At 53.1% G+C, this 17,429-nt stretch overlaps 1 protein-coding gene across 2 annotated transcripts in view; it reads left to right on the top strand.

The window, feature by feature from the left end:
* The window catches only part of Fkbp6 (FKBP prolyl isomerase family member 6 (inactive)), a 31,584-nt gene extending 14,404 nt beyond the window's left edge, over positions 1 to 17,180 (top strand). For both annotated transcript variants that reach the window (XM_078023888.1, XM_078023889.1), the window contains exon 9: positions 16,828 to 17,180. The gene's annotated coding sequence lies outside the window, so the exon portion shown is untranslated. The remainder of the gene's footprint in view (positions 1 to 16,827) is intronic.
* Positions 17,181 to 17,429: the final 249 nt, after the last annotated feature.

Genomic DNA, 17,429 nt, shown 5'->3' on the forward strand with positions numbered 1-17,429 from the left:
ATCCCCCGGTTTCCCACTCAGGCCTCCCCTCCAGGTGCCTCTTAGACCTTCTCACTGAAGATGGTCTGTTTCTGGGTGGTAATCTGTAAGGAGCCTGGTTCTCCCCTGGAGTTCCTTACTGTCATATTCTGGGTGCTCTATCACTTCGCGGTGGTGCACACAGCCTCTCCAGCTGAGCACCTGGCTTCCGGGGTGCCTCAGAGCCACAGGCTTTCCAGTTGCCCTTTCTAATCGGGTTTTGTTTGTCCCTGTCCTCTTGTCCTGAGCATCTGTTGGCAGATGTGGCTCCTCTGCGGATCCTCTGTTCTTTTAAGTTTTCTGAAAATATTTCCATGCCCTCGCCCCGAGAATTTTCCAGGTCTTCCATTTTCATTTCAGCAACCAATTCTTGGCTCCGAGGGCTCTTGTCACCTTCCTTGCACACGGTCCATTCTGCCTCCTCCTCGTACTATGAAAAAATCTCAGTTTGCAGCCGCAGAGAGTGAGGTGAGCAGTTGGCTTAGCGACTGTCATGTAAAGCCAGGGTTCCCGGCTGTGACCCTACCCGTTTTCCTCACTGTGTAAGAAAATACAAAGTCCCTGTTCTGTGTCCCAGGGACAGCACTGGCCCTTGGGGAACACCTGGCTTCTGACACAGGCTGACCCTCGGGCTCAGCGCTGGCTCTGCTCCTCGACTCCAGGCAGTGCAGGCTGTCCCCCGCAGACCCTTCCATGGCCTCAGTTGTTGGCCAGAAGAGCTCACAGAACTGCTGTTACCTGAGTTCGCGACTTAGTGTAAAGGGTGGGGCGAGGGCTGGCACCTGCACGTGTCCACCGCGCTCTGAAGCCTGTTCTTGGAGGCCTGTGATGTCTTCCTGCAGTGGAGTAGATTATTGGCCATTGGTGATCAACTCAACCTTCATCCTGTCTCCCCTCCCTAGGTACATCCCTCACTAACCACGTGGCTGGTTCCTTGGCAACCAGCCCCTAACCCGAGGTGTCCAGGAATCCCCAGCCACCAGTCGCCTCATTTGCAAACCAAAACAAAACCCTTTATTACCGTGGAGATGCCCCGGTTTTCAGGAGCTGTGTATTAGAAAACGAGGATAGATCCTGGTGTGGCGCACCCTGCAGTCCCCCGAGGCGGAAGGATCACAGGTTTGAAGCCAGTCTCAGCAATTTAGTAAGGCTGTAAGCGACCTAGTGAGACCCTGTCTCAAAATAATGTGGCTCAGTGCTTCAGTGCCTTTGGTTCACTCCTTCGTACCAAAAAAAGAAAAGACAGAAATGGAGACCAATTTTATTTATACTTTGAGTTAGGGTCCTGCCAGGTTCCCCAGGTTGGCCTTAACCCCTGGGTTCAAGTGATCCTCCCACCTCAACCTCTCAGGTCGCTGGGACTATAGATGTGCACCTGCGTACCTGCTGAAACGTATCACCTATTTCTTCTGTCACATCCCACCCCCAGGCCCTAGCCTTGGGCTGCTTAACAGCAAAACAGGGACAACTCAAGCCCAGTCCTTAGTCTCCCACTCTGTAGGTGGCGATTAGGCTGGTCTTCCCTCCACTCATCAGACTCTAGGAGCAGAGTGGCCTCCAAAACCCGCCTCCCACTTTCCAACGTGTAACTGAGCTGAGGCGATGTCATCTCTGGCTCTGAGCCTCGGTGCAGACGCTGTGTGATTTCTTTTCATATAAACTCTCATGCGTCTCTCTCCCCTCAGCTACTGGTCCTCTCTTCCTTCTCACCCAACAGCACCACTGTTGAGGGGTCGCTGGGTTCCCCCAGGTGCGGGTCCACACTGCAGGCCTCAGGGCCAGGCCAGCAGAGGCCTCCCCTTGCGTTGCTGTTGAGGTGGTGGGGTTGTGAGGGTGCAGAGGGTCCAGGCCACCTGGCAGTCTGGCTCGTTCTCTGCAGACAGGGTGGAGACAGCCCAGCCTTTAGGACTCTGGTGTGAGGCTTAAAGACCCAGGGATGGACTTCCTGCTTGGAAATCACTGCTGCCAGCCCTAGGTGTTATGGTTTAGACCCAGTGTCCCAACAGGACCACAACCCTAGTCCTGTGCCTGCTGTCTCTAGTGGGATGGGGGTGAGGTGACTGGGGACGAAAGAGAAAAGTCCCTGTGGGACGCTTCCTGTTGGGCGGCCACCCAGCATTCGGAATGGTTCCCGGCATTTGTGCCTCAGAGCACAGAGCACAGAACATGTGGGTCCAGCGCGTCCCTGCGTCGCTGCAGTTCCCCGCGTCCTTGTTTCCCAGGCCCAGGTGACACCTCACACAAGCATGGGGCGTTGCTGCTGTGGCATCCAGTCACCTTTCAGCCCTGGGACTGCTCCCTCAGGCACCAAGCCATCCTGTGTGCCCGCACCTCATCTTCCCACGGCGATCTCTTGCCTATCCATGTGGCCAGGGCCACAGGTCACTGCCCACCAGTCCGTGAAAACCCAGACTTAGAACGCATGGCGTGCCCTCCAGCTCTGCCGTCACTACTGGGAAAGAGGACTCAAGAAGCTGGCCACCGGCTTGGTTTGGCCTTCCCCCATGGCCGCCGGCCCTCCCGACAGTGAGCACCGGCAGCCCTTTGTTGCTGAGTGTAAGCTGTTTGTAGGGCGCTGGTGACGCCAGAGCCTGGCAGTGCCTCAGGTGCTCCCAAGTCAGTCCTGGCAGCACGGCTCTCTGCTCCTGAGTCGTCCTCGCCCTCGAAGGCAGCATGATCCTGCAGAAGCCACTTGAGTTCTCTAGTCCAAGACCTGACAGTTGTCCCTTGTCCCTAGAAAGCCTTAGGAGTAGTCTTATGCCATAAGCCCCAGACTGCTCCACGTAGGGGTGCGGCAGAGTTTGTCCCCACGGGGTGCCAGCTTCTGTGCGGGTTTGGAATTCTTTCTGGTTTGCATTTAGAGAATCCAGTTAATACTGCCTGAAGGACTGGTTTACAGTGCCAGGTAGGGACCCATCCCCTGGTCAGATAGTGCCCATCCCTGTCACACAGCTAGGTCAAAGAAGGACCCAACTGCTTAGCTGACAGTTGCCCTGCAGACACATCCCTCAGCCCCGCCCTCACAACTTAGTCCCATCAGCACTTTGGTAACAGGTTTACACTAGAAGTGATCCCAGGCAGAGGGGCAGAAACCTCCTCTAAACAGGCGCTCCAGCTTCCACATCCACACAGATCTGACGTCCCTCCACCCTGCCCCAGCACTGCTGGATTGACTTAAAGCAGAGCTCAGTAATGATTTGCATCCACGAGCACTTCCCGAGGTGTTATGGTTTAGACGAGGTGTCCCCCAAAAGCTCATGTGTGAGATTATGTGAGAAAGTTTAGAGGTGAAATGACTGGACTCTTGGAGCCTCAATCTGATCAGTGCATTAACACACTTGAACGGGTCAACTGGGTGGTAGCTGTAGGCAGGCAGGGTGTGGCTGAAGGAGGTGGGCCACAGGGGCATGCCTTTGGGTTTGTTTTATTTTTGGTACCAGGGATTGAATCCAGGGGCCTTAACCACTAAGCCTCATTCCCAGCCCTTTTTATTTTTTATTTTGAGACAGTCTCTGAGTTGCTTAGACTTTATTAAATTGTTGAGTCTGGCTTTGAACTTGTGATCCTCTTGCCTCAGCTACTGGAATTACAGGCATGCACCACTGTGCCCAGCGTGGGGTTTATGTTTCGTCCTTACTGAGCAGAGCTCTGCTTCCTGATTATCACGCCCTGAGCTGCTTTCCTCTGCCACACACTTTTGCTGTGATTTTTTTTCTCAGCTTGGGCCTAATTTTTTCCTCTTCTAAGATTGTTCATGTCCAGTCTTTGGTCATAGCAATGAAGAAGCTGAGTAAAACACCAGCTGTCCCTAAGGACCTGCCTGCGTGTTTCCTCCTGTTACCCTGAGTGCCTGACTGTTCTGTGTGGTGGGATTCTGCCAGCACTTGCTTTCTGCTGCCATCTCACTTTTAGGGAAGGAACAGGAAAGTTGGGCGGCAGCTCTGCAGACCTGGGCAGGCTTCTCGGCAGAGCGCCCTACACTGAGCAGGTGGGAGCCAAGCAGAAGGTTTTGGGCTCCCAAAACCCAGGAGGAAGGAGCTTGTGTTGAGTGGCAACCGCTGTGCCAGCTGCTGTTTCTCCAGCTGGGTTTCGTTCCTAGAGCAGTGGGTGTGGTGCTGCCTGACCTCATCTGCATTTTGCCCCTTCCTCATGGAATCACTGTGGCTTTGTTGGCACCTGTGTTCATGCAGATCGCCTGCCGGGACTGTGCCCTCTTACCTCTGTTTGCTCCAGGAGCCCTTGTCTGTGAGCGATGGATACCTTTTACGTGACTGTCTCACCTTCCCAACAGCTGATTTCTCACAAGTGGAGGAAGAAACTCAAGAGACTGGGGGCCTTCCCCCTGGCGTCTCTGCACAAGTGTAAACAGTGGCATTGTTTTCATTAGATTTTTAAAGTATCTGGAGCGTTAAGTACCCTCAGCTGCTTCGCTGGGCTGCATGACCCTGCTGGCCGGGCCTTTACTCTTCTCTCAGATATTTAGGGATCTCCCCTCCTCTCAGCTTTCCATACTTAAAGCCGAAGCCTTGGGACTACATAGAGTTAAGAAGAAGGGCCATGTCTCGACAGCCTAGGGGAAGGGCCATCTGAACAAGCTGTGTAAAAAACATGTTTTCTGGGAAGTCGGAACAGCTCCCCAGACGCCCAGGTGGAAACGAGGCCAGGCTGGGGAGAGCCCGTTAGCTGAGATTCTGGAATGTAGTCCTGGCTGGGAATCGGCCCAGTGTGAGCGCGGGAACAGCGGACCCACAGAGCCGGAGGCCAGCGGAGGCCTCTGGGGCCAGGTTCTCCTGTTCCAGAATGGCCTTCCGGTGTCCGGCCTCCTGGCCAGTTGCCAGGAGCCCCAGGGCAGATCATCCTGTCACAGGATGTGACTGGATCTAGATGGGGAATCTGTTTTATCCCCCTCTTCCCGAAAAGATTAAGAGAAAACTCTGAAACCTGCTATTGAGCCTCTGAAGATGTTCCAGTATGCAGTTAGGCTGTGTCCTGACACATAATGACTTGCTGGACGTGTTTCTGCAGCGTGACCTGTGACCCCCACACCTCCACTCTCCTCCTCACAGTGCAGTCCTCCAGGAGAGCTGGCCAGGCCGCTGCGTTGCCAGGTGAAGGCCTCTCTGTTTCCCCGCATGTGTTAGACATGGGCTCTTGATCTTCGGAGGCTGGGAGAGGCCTTTTCTCCAGCACCGGAGGTGTCCCCAAAGTCATCCCTTTGTTGTCTGCTCTGAATGCCTGCACTTAGCAGGCTGCCTCCGAAGCGGCCCTTCCTGGGAAAGCCTTTCCAAGGCGTTTCTTTGGCCCTTCACCTCGCTCCTGCTCTTGGCAGCCCTAATGGGCCCACAGCCCACCTCCCACTGAGCCGTGCTTTGTGGACCTTGGTTCTTTGTGGGTGAGGGATCAATGAGGCCATTATTATTTCGGAAGATGACTAGGTTTCCTTTCTGATCTTCAAAGTGAACAATCATGGAGGTGTCCTTTGTGGTTTGTGGCAGGGTTGAAAAACAGGGAACGTGGATTCTCAGTCTTAGGTCTCTGGCTATGACATTAGCCAAGTCATTTCATCTTTCTGGGCCTCAGTATCATCATCTGTCACTCAGGGTCATGCATGCTTGTTTAGGGTGTGCTTCATTAAGGCCATCAGATGTCGGCTTGGTCTGTTTTTAACTTCGTGAGTTTGTTGTCAGCTGCCAAGCCCTGCCACCAAGCATGTGTGACCCTGCCACCAAGCATGTGTGACCAGTCTGGATAAACCGGCACCCGGGTAAGTAGTGGAAGGAGTAAGCCTCTGCAGTAGGGACTCACCAGCAAGTGTTATGGGGCCGTCCAGGGGAGACTGTCCTAGCTGTCCCGTTCTGCAGGCTGTCGGCTATGCCCTGTGACTTCCAGTGGTAGCATTACTGGCTGCTGCCTTGCAGTCTCCCCTGCAGCCTAGAGCAGCCACAGATCCAGGAAGAAGCTGAGGTGACCAGAGTGAGCCTGAGAGTCCCAGGAACCCAGAGAAGGTTGCAGGTCCAGCAGGCTCAGGGGTGAAGAAACCCTCTCTGGACAGACGACAGGCATGTGCTCACCGGGCGGAAGGGACGTGGTCTGTGACAACATCCACAGCTGTCACTGCTGGCATCCTAGTCTGAGAGAACAGGAGGGAAAGACGTGGACGCGGGCCTCTCTGTGCGGTGCCCTTGGCCCTCCCGAGGCCGTGGGGCTTCAGCTCTGTGCTGAGCTGGGTAGAGCGAGGTGAGGCCGCTGCGGTCCTTGGCTCGTGCCCCTCGTCTTCAGGCAGCGCCTCCAGTCCCGTTTCCCTTCCTCTGTCCTCTCTGTTTCTGTTGAGAGGGCCCCTTCTCTTCCTCCGACACTCTCGCCTCTCTTTAGAAGGGTCTTCCTGGTCACATTGGCCTACCAAGGTCACCTAGGGTGAGTCTCACCTCACAGTCCTTAGTCACAGTCCCTCTTGCTGTGTTGGGTGGCACGTTCAGAGGGCGAGGCCATGCCATCAGTGGGGCAGACCCTGTGCCGCACACCCTCTGTGTGCCGCTGTCCACTGGGAGCTAAAGGTGTATCCTCAGCTGCCCCCACTTGGATGGCCGCAGGGGGGCCGCCATGGCGTGGCGTTCACATTCCGCCTCCCAGCCAGGATGTGTGGGAGACAGGCTGGAACCAGGCGGGCGTGCTGCTCACAGGCAGGACAGTGCAGACAGTGGGCAGGGGCCAGGGGCTGTTTTGGGTGCAGACTCAGATATGTTGGGGTGGCCATGTGAGGGGAAAGGATCCAGACACCCCAGACTTCAGCTTTGGCTGTTCGTGGAGCTGCTGCCAACGGAGGGGGTTGAAACAGCAGCTTTCACTCTTGGGCCCATTGAACTTGAATGCCTGTGGGCCACGTGGGCGGAGGTGACCAACAGATAGTTGGAGAGGAGCCGGGGGTCAGAGAAGGGGGCTGGCTGGGAGGAGTGGGAGCCCAGAGGAGGACCAGGCATAAGCTCCCGAGAGCGAGCGCTGCACGGGCCCTCGAAGGTGGGAAGAGCCAGGGGGCCGAGGATGCACCTGGGTGTGTGACACGGAGTCAGAGGGGACCGGAGCCAGGGAGAGCCACCATGGACTGGAGCAAGGGTGTAATTGGGTCTGCTTGATGGGCCTCAGGGGACACATGGGCCACTGACGCGGTCCTGTGTATACTGGTGCTGGGACTGCCATCAGCCTCCCAGTGGGGCCTCCACAGCTGAGAGAAGGACAGAGGGAGGGTCCTGGTGCTCCACAGGGTGTCTTGCTTGTGACCTCGGGGCAGTGTTCGAGGTGCTGCTGGGCTGAAGCCTCCCGATGCCTGTGTCTGGCTGGCAGCCCGAGGGCCTCCTGAGCCCCGCGCTGTGGACCACTGTCTCCAGACCCTGTCAGGAGGAGAGAACGGTGGGCGGCAGCTAGACGCGTGTTTTAGTGACAGCCGTTGGTCACAGCTCATGATGCTGTGGTTTGAGGACTGCAGGGCCATGCCGTGGGCAGCACGTGAGCTGAGTGCTCAGTTGATGCCAGAGGGTGGCTCCTGGGAACCACTCGGAGGTGGCTGGTTGTGCCTGGGGTTCTGGTGCCCGACTCCAGAAGAGGCCAGGGCTGCGGCCATAGGAAGACCACACTCTGAGCAGAGAGGGCCCCAGCAGGAGGCTCTGTGGCAGGCAGACAGTGCAGAGCAGGCCACCAGGGAACCAGGGCCATGCTGTGAAGGTGGGCTGAGGGGGACCCAGCAAAGAGAGCACTGGGACCACAGGCCAGAGCGTCCATGAGAGTGCAGGAGAGGGCCCGGGCACCAGAGGCTCCCCCTCAGCTGGGATTACACCCAGAGTCTTGGGATTTGCCTGGGTAGGACGTTTTTGGAAAGGGGACCTTAAATGGTTCAGTGAAGGCCTATGATATAAAATGTTTATTTTCTGGGATTTTAAAGAGGGATTCATGGCTTTCGTCTGTATTTGCGAAGGGCTGTGTGGCCCTAAAAGGTTCCAGCAGCATCTCACCGGATGTCATGTGCCTGTGCTCTCTGGGCGGCTTCACAGAACCGCAGGGAAGTGGTGTGTCCACTGACCACTGTGGGAACAGAACCCTGCCCCCTGCCCTGATCCTCAGCTCTCTGTCCTCAGATTTCCAACTTAAACTTCCTGGGCTCCGCAGCCCCTGCTTGTGGCTCCAGGTGACATCACTTCTCTGCCATCTCTGTTACATTTTCACACTCTTCTTTGATTACTGCTCATTATTCTGTGCGATGACTGCAGACACTGATCGTATCACTGCTTGGGCTTCTGTGTGGCCTCCTCTCTGCTTTCCTGAGCCTTGGACGGCTTGCCCAGCCTCACCCTGTTCAGCTGGAGCCCCCGATGGGCCTTTGTCTGCACCTCTGTCTCCTCCCATTGTCTTCCAGGTCTCTGGGCTCCTGGTGACCTGAGCCATGGATCCGGGCAGCCTTTCTCTCTGACTCTCCCCCTCTTTTGCTCTGTGTATTGGGTTTGCAAAATGAAATGCGAGCTTTTCTGCTTTGATGCCCTCTCATTCATGCTAATGTGTTCCTTTTTATCAGTTCTAATTTGAAAATTCAACAAGTGGAACCTGGTAACAGATCCTGGCATCTGCAGGAGCCTCAGAGGTTACCTTCCCCACCCACCTTCACGCGCCTAGAGCTTATTTCTAGAGTCATTTCAAGGGACACAGACTAGATTGAAACTGTTTTCCTCTAGCCACTTGTAAACCTTTTCTGTGGCCGTTTTCAGAGCTCTCCAAAGGTGAAGGGGACAGCCTGATTGCACACCGCGTACTTGGGAGCTGTCTTTGGCAATATCAGCTTTTTGCTGTGCTCTTATCTCCAGGTTTTGTTTTGTGTGTGTGTGATACTTAAATTGAAATTACAAAATTATTGCTTATAGTTTAAAGCAGCCAATCAACAAAGAGACAGTGAGTCCCAGCCCCGCCCAGACTCCAGGGGAAGCACCAGTGACTTTTCAGATGTACCCTTTTTGCAGTCTTCTGGAAAATACTCAATAATGTTGAATGTACATTTAATTTTCTCCACAAATAGAATTGTATTCTTTTTGTTTGTTTTTTGGTACTGGGAATTGAACTTGGAGGCACTGAGCCACATCCCCAGCCCTATTTTGTGTTTTATTTAGAGACAGGCTCTCTCTGAGTGCTTAGCGCCTTGCTTTTGCCAAGGCTGGCTTTGACCCTCCAATCCTCCTGCCTCAGCCTCCTGAGCCGCTGGAATGATAGGTATGCACCACAACACCCACATGGGGCCATGTACTTCTAAGTTCATGAAGATGTGAAGAATGACCTCATTTTTCTTTTCCTTTTTTTTTTTTTTCCAGTACCAGGGATTGAACTTGGGGTGTGAACTCGGGGTGCATTACCAGTGAGCTATACCTCAACCCCTCCTTTTTTTTTTTTTTTTTTTTAAAGAGAGGGAGTATTTTATTATTTATTTTTGAGTTTTCGGCAGACACAACATCTTTGTATGTGGTGCTGAGGATTGAACCCAGGCTGCATGCATGTCAGGCAAGCACGCTACCGCTTGAGCCACATCTCCAGCCCCCTCCTTTTTTTTTTTTGAGATTAGATCTCACTGAGTTGCTGAGTCTGGCCTGGAAGGTTCGCCATCTTCCTGCCTCGGCCTCCCAAGTTGCTCTGACTCCAGTCAATCACCACCACAGCTGGCTAAGAATTCCCTACCTTGTTTTTAAGAAGTATGGTCCCTCTCTCTGAGTGTATCCTAATACTTCAGCAATGATTGGTTGATGGGTGAGACACTGTAGTGATTATCCCCATGCCTGAGTGTTGTTGGGTGTGTGTTCAGGTCGTGTGACCGGGTGACAGTGTGTGAATTTCCACCTGAAGCAGGTATTGCTCAGTCTACCTTGCCAGCACTCATGGTGTCCAGCATTGTCACTGTCACCAGCATGGTACATCTGGAATGGAGTCTCATTAACAGCAAGGCACATCCCCGAGTGAGCACCTTGTCCCTTGTTCACGGAGTGAGGTGTGCTTTCTGTAAATTGCCTTATCTCTGTAACCGAGCACCTCTCTGGGTCTTTCTTCTTGAGAGTTGTTGGGGTTGCAGCAGCAGCTCCCCTGGGCTGCCAGGGTCTGAGGCAGGCAGGGGAGGTGGGCCATCGTCTGCCCACGGCTGGCATCTGTTGCTTTCTGCGGATCACGAGCTTGCAGAACTGCAGCTGATGGCTCTGGTCGCACAGCTCTCATGACTGCAGGGCTGCCACTTGTCACAGTAAGCATGGTGCTGGCCTCTGGTTGAGAAGAGTTCTGTTTAGAAATCATGTTAAGGCTCTCGTCAGGATGGTTATCAAATGCCTTCTCGCCACAAAGACGAGGCTTTCCCTTTTCTGGCCTGCTGTTAGGGGTCAGCTGTGGGACCTTTCACGTGGCAGGAGGGAAACACTGCATTTTCCACCGCTGCCCGGGCGGAGCAGCTTCCCTCCTCTGAGCCGCACAGGTCTCTCCTGACCCCATCCCTGGGGGACTCTGGAGGGAAAGGCCTCTGAACTGAACCGAGGAGGAAAAACTGAGGCAAGGGAACCACACCTGCCCTTTCTCCTCTGGCCATTTGGTACAGGTATCAGACTTGGGGAGCAAATGAAAGGAGAGCCAAAGAGAGGGGCAGCGGACATTCGGGCAGGTAGGGCTGAAGTCAGAGGACCCCTTGGGCAGGGCTGGGGGTGGGGGCAAAAGTCGCTTTGTTCAGGCTCACATTACCTTCCCTGGGACTTCTGATCCCATTTGTGGAGGTTGGGTGGTGAGGGGCCTGGTTAGCCCTTCAGATATTTTCATTTGTGTTTCCTCGATTACTAGTAAATCTAAGCATCTTCTCATTAATTTATTTTCTATTTGCATTTTCCCTTTTTAACTGACAACAAATATCTTCTGTTTTAATACTTTTATAATTTTATTTTTTGTTAAGATCTTTAAGATATCAGCAGTTTACTTTCAGTCTTAATTTGAAACCACAATTTAACTTTTATTTTTATTCAAATGTTGAAAAACATGGTACCAAAACGTTCTGTTTACTGACTTAAAATAGCACATCTCGCCCTGTTAGCCAGCTTTGCATTGCTATAACAGAACAGCCCAGAGGAGAAACTTGTAAGGAGGAAAGGCTATTGGGACTCACAGTTTTGGAGGATTCCTTTGGTGGTCTGTTGGCCTGTTACTTTTAGACTGGTGACAAGACACATGGTTGGGAGCACATGGTTAAGGCAGCCTGTTCACTTCGAGGTGGCCGGGAAGAGAGGAAGGGGCTGGGGGCCCGATACCCAAGTCAAGAGCCTGCCACCTGCAACCTCATGTCCTCCCACAAGGCTCCACCTCCTACCAGGAGCCTCACAGGCTGGGACCAAGCCTTCAACACAGGGACCTTTGGGGAACAATCAAGATGCAAACTGTAGCCTCCCCTGACAGGGGCTAGGACAGTGCAAGGCAGGCTGGTCACCCTCACTTGACGCTGTAGCAACTCTTGTGCATCCATATAACATAGCCCGGCCGTGGGCAGTGATATGATCCAGCGCCATTGGTGGTACAGTAATCAAGTTGCCCTGCATTCTTGTGCCGCTGGGCCTCCCACTCTCTGGGCTGGGCTCTGTCACTCAAGCTCCCATCCTGAATGCTACCAGTCCCCTTGGAATCAGGCTGGACCACAATTACACGTGATCAGAGGGAACCTGAGTTTGGTTCGGGCCCCCAAGCTGGTGGTTTCTCTGTGTGATTGCACCAGACAGGTTGACGTGAGATGACTGTCAGCACGTTGTTGCTCCGACTACTCAGGGTCACAGGAAAGACTGACACGTCTGTCCTCTGCTCCTGTGTGGTCCATCCCCATCCAGCCACTCTGAGGCTCTGCCCATGCCATTCTCTTCTGGACGCCTGACCACATGGCAGATGGCAGCTGGCTTCATGGCAAGGTGGCCCTTGTTTCTGCCCTACCATGTCCTAGCCGTCCCCACTCAATGGATGGGGACTCTGATGACCTGGAGCATGCTGTATCTTCTGAGACCCACTGAACTCAGCACCCTGACTCACAGCTACTCCCAGTGACACCCAGGGAAGACTCAAGAGGCCTTAGCAGGATGAAGACCTTGTCTCCAGAGCAGTGTGGTCTGGAATCCCACTCTTGTGACTCGATGAATAAGTCAAGGGCAGGAAGCAACCAAACAAACTGGGGTCAGCAGCTTCAGAAACTTGGCCGTAGGGAGGTGGGGAGGTGTACCATGTTAGCAGGAGGGACGCCACACACTGGCCGCCAGCAGAGACGGGGGGGGGGGGGGGTTTGCTCTGCAAGATGCTCATGTGTGTGGCCTCATCCTTCTCAAGATTGCGCAGACGGGGAGGCGGAAGGTTTCATGTCCTCGTTCACTGCAGTGTCCTCAGCACGCAGGGCGGGGTCTGGCAGGCGGAAGGCCCTCAGGTATTTGTTGAATCAATGTTGGGTGGTGTGCAGCAATTTGATTGTTACGGAAGTTAATTCAGGACTTGATGGGTTTGGGGTTTTTGTCTTGGCCTATACCGGGGATTGAACCCAAGGGTGCTTTACCATTGAGCTGCATCTCTAGCCCTCTATTTATTTATTTGTTTGTTTATTGTTGAGATTGGGTCTCACTAAGTTGTTGAGGCTGGTGTTAAACTTGTGACCATCTTGCCTCAGCCTCCAGGCTGCTGGACTATTGCAGGTGTGCACCCCTCGCCCAGCAGGTCGATACAAAGCTTGGAGGTAGGTCACCAGGCCGAGGCCGTCTTGGGTGCCTCTGTACAGTTGACACTGAGCTGTTCAAGGAACATGACTAGCTGCTTTCTGGACGTGCCGCTATCCATCTATTTCTGGTGCCTCCTTGACTCCTGGGCAGTGCTGGCGCTGCTGTGTGGCACCGGTGCGCTCTGGTTGCTTTGAATGAACCACGCGTCTACCTCTGCATCCGCAAGCCCAAGCTTCCCCATCTGGTCCCCAGGAACATGGCAGGGTGATGCTGTCCTCCTGCTCCCAATCCTCGCTCCTCGAGGTCTGTAGGCAGCGCTGCTTCTCCACTCAGGTGTAAGTAGCATGAAAAAAGGACCAAGGCCAGGCTGCCAGCGTCCATTCCTGTTTTTACTGGCTACTTGTAAGTTAAAATTCAAACTGCCACTTGTTACTACAGTGTCTACATCTGCTGGCGATGGCTTCTGAATTTCGGTGGCTGCAGCTATTCTGTACACAGAATGTCATGTTCCAGATTTCTTGGCCTGTGCCATTTCTGGTTTGCTTCTGTGCTTCTGCGCCAGTTTGAGGACTCTCGGCTTATTGAGGTTGCTTTCCTCCAGTGCCTGGTGCCCAGCTGTGCTGTGCTGAACCTCAGCCTGCGGGTAGCAGATTCTTCTACAGCACCGCAGACACCTTCTGTCCTGGTCATTGTCGTTTCAACACATAGGACCCAATCCTGTTGTTCTGAAAAACTTGACCTTCAGGGTGTGCTCAGACTCCCACTGCCTGTCTCTGGCAGTTTACACAAGAGGGATTTGCTCGCCCACCCCTAGTTCCACCTCTTCCTTCACCCACACCAGCTGCTCTGGTGTTCTGGGGAAGGAGAGCAAGGGGAGAGGGCGCTCTTCCCAGATGAAGCTGTGTCACGCTCTCAGTCAAGATTGCCCCTCGGCTCACAGTGATGGGCTGCTGAGGTCTCCCTGGGGTTCATCCAGGTGGTGGCTCTAATCTGGGGCCTGTGAATGAAGCGAGCTCTTCTGAACTCTGGAAGGGCTCCCTTGCCTAGCTCTCGGCCCCTTTCAGGGAGCTGCGGAGGTTAGCAGGGTGATGCCGCCCTGTAGAGCCCTGCTCTGTGCCCGTCAGCTGGCTGTTTCTCCCCAGCCCCTCTGCCCTCTGGGGGCTGGCGTGCTCATTCCTCTGGGTGGTCTTCAGCCCGTTCCTGCTGGATTGCTGACACCCCCACCACCCCATGTCAACGGTTCCCTTTATAATGTTACTTGTGGGTCTGTTATTTTATTTCAAAATATTGGGAGATTTTCTGCATTTCTAATTCCACTGTGGTCAAAGGATATAATCAGTGTGGGTTCAGTCCTTTTTAATTTACAGAGGATTGCTTTATAGACCAACATATAATCTTATCTAGATTTTTCTATGTGCACTTGAAAACTTGAAAATGTCACTTGGGGTAAGTTGGTTGATAATTGTTCACATGTTATATATCCTTTTTGAGACAAATTGTAGTTGTAGATAGACAGAATGCCTTTGATTATTTTTATGTGGTGCTGAGGATCAAACCCAGTGCCTCATACCTGCTAGGCAAGTGCTCTGCCACTGAGCCCTGTCCCAGCCCCAGCCCTGTATCCTTACTAATCCTCTGTCTGCTTGTGCTTTCAGGTTGACAGAGGAGTGTTAAAATCTCCAACTCTGATTGTGCTTTTGTCCATTTTTCACTGTTCTGTTAGTTTTGTTTCATTTTGGAGCTCTACTGTTAGATGCAGTCTTAATGTTATCATCTCAGTGAATTAACCCTTTTATAAAATGTCCTTCTTAATCCATGATGACATTACTGTACCGCTGACAGATACAACCATGCAGCCAGGCTTTGATCTGAAGGGAGCCCCTATTCCATTCCACTCTCGTTGTTTGCGTTGTACAGCTTTCTCCAGCCTGTTGTTAACCTGTGTAAGGTTCATCTTATGATCAACATGTATGTGCATCTTGGGTTTTTTTATCCCAATCTGACAATCTCTGCCTTTTAATTGAAATGGTCAAACCATTTACACTTAGTACAAGTATTGAGTGTGAGTGTGAGATCGTCACAGCTTTCTTTGTCTACATCTGTCTTTTGTTCCTTTTTTCTTTTGGATTGAATTTTTTTGGTTTGTATTTGTTTTCAGTATTCCATTTTTTTATGTTGCTTATTAACTATAGCATTATGGGTGTGTTTAGTGTTGCTCCAGAATTAACAATATGAGACTATTTTTTACGATAGACATCTTTAACTTTGCACAGTCTGACTTCAGAAAATGTGACTCCATCTCCCATATGACATGAAGACCTTTACTAGAGTGTTCTTGCCTTCATTTCCCCCGTCCTGTTGATCTGTTGCCATGTAGTTGCCTACCCCAAAATTTAGTGACTTAAAACTTCCATTTTATTCTCTCTCGTGATTTTGTAAGTTAGCAATTTGTGCAGGGCTCAGTGGGCCTGGCTCCTTAGTGTGCCGTTGTGAGCTGGGTGAGGCCGTCACTGAGCCGCTTCCCACGCTCCTGCTCAGTGCCCCAGCAGCCAGTCGTCCTCAGAGCTGCTGGGGGAACCTTACAACAGCGGCTTTCTCCATGAGAGCCCAGAGACAGCCTGAAGCCTTCCTCATGCCTGCGTGCTCCTCGCGCTCCTATAGCCCAGCAAGCTCTTCTGACTACTCAAAGCCCAGGCTGCTACGTCCCCCTCACCAGGATGTCTTTATGGTTATTTTATATTCAGTGGCAGCCACGCTGCTCTGCATCCCACGTCCTGTGTATTTGTCACCTCGCGTGTGTTACGGGTTTGTCTCTTCATCTCTCTGTCCCCTTAGAAAGATCCATAAGGTGGTGGTGACTTTGATACTTGCACATTTCTGTTCACTGGGGTGTATTTTATAAACTGCTGTGAAGGCCCTTCAACAAAGTCTTAGTGGGAGCTGGAGCTTACCCTACGGAGGACCAGAGGAGCATGGCACTGAACACAGGGACCTCCGTGAATGCTGGAGTTCAGTGAGAAGCCACATGGAAACTCTCAGCGACTTGGGAGGCTGAGGATCACAAGTTCAAGACCAGCCTCGGCAACTGAATGAGGCCCTAAACAACTTAGCAAACCCTGTCTCAAAATGAAAAATAAAAAGGACTGGGGGTGTAGCCCAGTGCTAAGTACAATTCCCAGTACCCAAAATGTTTTAAAGATGGAAATAAATGTGAGTGTGCGGGGGAAATCATCCCAAACAGGTTCCTCTCCTCACTCAGAAACTGCCCTTCTGCGAGAAGGGAAGGAGGACAGCACTTTCTTCACACTTCCCAGCCCCACCCCAGCACAAAACCAGGGCCCAGGCACCAGCACAGGAAGGGAAGGGAGGGGCGGTGGAGCAGCGCTGTGGGCACCAGCGCCCGCAGGGCTCAGGGAGGCCCAACCTGGGAGAGCGGGCAGCAGCACCCGGGAAGTTCAGGTGTGCTGGGGTTTCACTTGCCTGCCCTGCACGAGGCTGCCAGACGGGGGTCAGGGGTCCTGCACTTAATAGAGGAGGAAGCCAAGGACCACGACTTGCCCAGAATCGGTCTTCAGGTGGGGCCAGGAAGTGGCGCTCCTGGGGGCGGTTGAGAAAGACTAATGAGTCCTGACCGCAGCAGAAAGCAAACACTGGTCAACGAAGAGACTGACCTGATGACCTCCGGGGGTCTTTGCTGTCCTGGTTTTCTGAAAGCCGGTCCTGTGGTGGTGTTTTTTTTTTAGCTGTAGATGGATAAGACACCTTTATTTTAATGTGGTGGTGCGGCCCGAACCCAGTGCCTTACACAACCGTGGCCCCTAGGTCCTGTGGTCTTGAGCTAGGATTTCAGAGCCGCCGTGTCCGTCCATCGGCACCTGTTTCTGGAGCCATCGGGTGGGCTATACAATGAGAGCTTCTGACTCCTGCCTCTCGGCCAGCTGGCATCATCGGCCATGCGCGTCCCTTACACAGGACCTGGTCCCAGCACCCTCCACACATGGGCTGGGACATCTGGGAGTGTCCCATTGTGGCTGTTAGTCACAGCTGGGAGCTAACTGCTGCATTTGTTTCCTAGACCCTTCAGGAGGAGGGTGGCTACAGTGGTGTCACCGCCGGGAGGCTGCTGAAGACGGCCACACTGCGACCTGGGCTTCCACAGGGCCCAGCGCAGCGCCCGCTCCTGCCAGTGGAGCATGGCAGCTCCCGACAAGTAGAAACGGCTGCTTTTGGAAAGGCAGCTTCTTGTTTTGTTCCAGTAGAGTTGGTCCTTGGCCCTTCTCCAGCCCCAGCCCCTTCCGGCTGGCCGTGTCCCTGGGTAAATACAAATAGAGATGGCTTTGTGTGTTTTGTTAGGTTCTCTGTTTTGAAAAGAGAATTATGTTACAAATGTTTTTGTTGTAAATAAATAAACGCTTCCTTGTCCTGGCAGGATCCAGTATGAATTAATGGTTCCAGCGCAGCTCGACTGCTGAAGCCCCCCAGGGCGCCGGGAGGCCACTGCAGAGACCGGGGTGGGGGGTGGGTGTTTTCTGAAGGCCACCGCCACCGTCGATTCTCCTAAGAATGAAATGCCTGCACTTGGGTTGGGGTCCCTTGACACCTCTCTCTGGAGGAACTGTTGCAAGACTAATTAGAAACCAAAGCTAATTAATCTTCTTTTTGACCACCTGGGTTAGG

The sequence above is a fragment of the Ictidomys tridecemlineatus genome, chromosome 10 (genome assembly GCF_052094955.1).
Source record: "Ictidomys tridecemlineatus isolate mIctTri1 chromosome 10, mIctTri1.hap1, whole genome shotgun sequence".
NCBI classification, from domain to species: Eukaryota; Metazoa; Chordata; class Mammalia; order Rodentia; family Sciuridae; genus Ictidomys; species Ictidomys tridecemlineatus.